This window comes from Morone saxatilis, unplaced genomic scaffold (genome assembly GCF_004916995.1).
Source record: "Morone saxatilis isolate NCDOM2014 unplaced genomic scaffold, NCSU_SB_2.0 Contig8, whole genome shotgun sequence".
Classification (NCBI taxonomy): Eukaryota; Metazoa; Chordata; class Actinopteri; family Moronidae; genus Morone; species Morone saxatilis.
This window is the reverse complement of record NW_023340257.1, coordinates 3,739,361-3,742,319: the sequence shown is the minus strand read 5'-3', so window position 1 is coordinate 3,742,319 and position 2,959 is coordinate 3,739,361.

The window sequence follows — 2,959 nt, the reverse complement described above, 5'->3', positions numbered from 1 at the left end:
GTGGCGCTATTCACCTCTACGTTGGTTTAGATACTCTGTTAAACAAAACTTTAATTGCAACGGCTAAAAATCAAGGGGAAGACTTGGTCCTGTTAGCCCCAATGTTGAGACAGCGTGCGAGGTGCAGGACAAAATGTCTAGAAACTTGCCCGGAGCTGCTGAGAGAAGCAGCGAATTTGATTGAGGAAGCTCTGAGCAGAACTCCTCCGGCTCCGGCAGCCCCGGCGGCTCCATCACTACACCTGTCCAAGGTAAGCTAAGTAATTTCATGTTAGCCGGGTGTGCTACTAATTAATGACTCGGGACACAGGTGTGGTTTAAATTAGATCGACTCGAAAATGTATTTGTATGCAGTAGGCTCATGATGCTTCGTGCGTAATACGTTCATTGTTAATGGTGGGAGCATAAAACAAGTTCGCTAATCAGCTAAATAGTGTTAGCTGGCTTGAGCATCCCAAGATAGAAGTTGAGGCTGTTTTAGTTGACTGGTGACCATTGAGCTGTGACGTTTTTCCTGTGTTGCAGTGGAGGTAGCAAGGCTTTTTGCGGCGTATAACATTGGAGCCAGAAGGAATATGACAAGACGACCAGCACAAGTCCTAGTTAGCTGAAGAAGCTACACACACACACACACACACACACACACACACACACTCACTATCTGTTGTTTGGCTGACCACAAGGCGGATAAAATTCCAAGCGGACCGTTTAAAGCGGAACTTCTTAATTCAGGACTTGGAGAGCAAAAAGTGACATTTTCAGGTCAGTGCGAAACTAGGCATTTACCAAAACCAAAAAAAGTTTGTACTGTCTGTGGCTTGTTGAAATTATTTGCAGTTCTACTCAGCATTTCTTTTTATAGTGACTCAAACTTCATAGTGTGAATAATAGTTATCACAGGCTTATTTGCTTAGTTATGATTTTATTTTTTTTTTCTTCCAGGGAATGACCAAGATCCCATGGTTATAACAAATAAACTGATGGAAGTGTTTCCAAAGCTCCAAGGGGGAGGCTTTGAATTTCTAAAACTTGTAGGATCTACTCGCAGTCGTAATCTTGCATTGCTTCAGTGTCCCAGCACTGGATACACCCTTGCCTATCTGAAAGATCCATCGACGATGATTGGACAGGCTACAATCTACATACGTCCACTTCAACAGGATCTACCCTTAGATTGTGTACATAAATTTACAGAGACCTAGTTTAATACATAATCAAAACAAAGATTACTGGTGACTTTTCATCATTAATTTAAAAAGCCATTTGTTGTTGTTAGGAGAGCTCACGTCCTGTCTCTGGTCCAGTCATCCCCTGCATCACTTGTCAGAAGGAAGTTCCCTTTTCAGAGATGAAGCTGCACAGATTGAGCTGCAATGGGTATGTACTTCCTAAAGCAATGCAAGGGTAGCATATTCATTTTTGTTTGGGAAAATGTATCTCTTAGAATCTTAAATAAGGGAGTATGACCATAATTTCAATTGTGTTCTTCAAGGACACCCATGCAGGAATCAGAAAGAGAACAAGAGGGAGGCCAAAGTGAAGAAAATGATAGTGAGACAGCCCTAGTCAGTGACAGTGTTCCAGTGAGGCCTGAAACATCAGCTGAGAGTGCAGTAGTACCAGCATTGATTGTCAACGAGGAGTTGGATCGCAAAGAAACAGACAGTGGTTTGTGTCATCACAATAGTGTTGCTATAAGATTGTGTGTAACTGAAACTGAAAAGTCAATAGAAAGATAACGCCTGCAAGATATAATTAGATAAGATAATACAGTTACAGACAATAACATGCAATTGGGTTATATTTTCTATTTTTCTAATATTTTGTTTTTGTTCAGAATGCTGTTTTGCTGTTTTTATGTCAACTCAGCTTTGTGACAGATTCTGAAGATGTTGGGTCTCACGTTTTGTCAGTGACATGGACAGAATTTTCCTCCTTTTCTGTAGAGTGAGAGGATATCTGTATCTGCAGGTAACACGCCAACTCATAACATGTCTCTCTGGAATAGATAACTTTATTGTTGTTTGTTTAGAATGGAAGCTTATTAAAGAACCGGCTTAAGCTGCCAAAGTTTTCAAAGAGAATCTGCTAAGGGAACATGCATCTGGGAAACCCCTTAGAATGAAGATGGATGTATGGGACTGTAAGGGGAACTTCTCTTATTCTATAAACATCAGCAAGAATGGGCATGTCCACTTCACTGTACTCTTGTCTTGTTACCTGTATTAGTCTGCCACTGTTTTTCCACTGTGTTATTATCAGTATTTTATTTCAGGTGATGTTGCTATCGGAGAGGGAGTGATGCGGTACTTTATGACAATCATATCCAAACACCAGTTTGGATTCAGTCTAGATCTTGGTAAGTCTCTTACTATTTTGAAGGTTAATATGATTTTTTTTAAATGTATTTAAGAGATTAATTGTTGTGACTTTATCCCCTGCTCACTTGGTACTTTACAGGAGGAATGGGCCGAACACTGCTATTTAAGGGGGGAACCTGACCATCTTGTTCCAGCAGCATCAGAGGCACTTATTGAAAGCAACCTCTTCCGGGTTGCAGGAAGGATGTTGGCCCACACCTTTCTGCATGACGGTCCCCATGTCACAGGATTAAGTCCTGCTGTAATTCATGTACTGTTCAATGGGGACCCTGAAATGGCAACTGTTGTTACAGAAGACTGTCCTGATCTGCACATCAGGAGCATCATAAAACTGGTATGTAACATAAAAGAAACTTTGCCTTGCAAAAATTATTGTTTGGGCAAATATAATAACTTGTATGATCTTGATTCTAGCTCGAACATGAAGAACTTACACCGCAACAGAAGGACACAGTTTCAGATCTTTCCATGTCTTGGGATCTTCCGGCAGTCACCGAAACAAATCGGAGATGGCTACATAACAAACTTCTACTCCATGCAGTAAGTTCCTGCTGGTTAAGTTCAATTCAATTCAATTC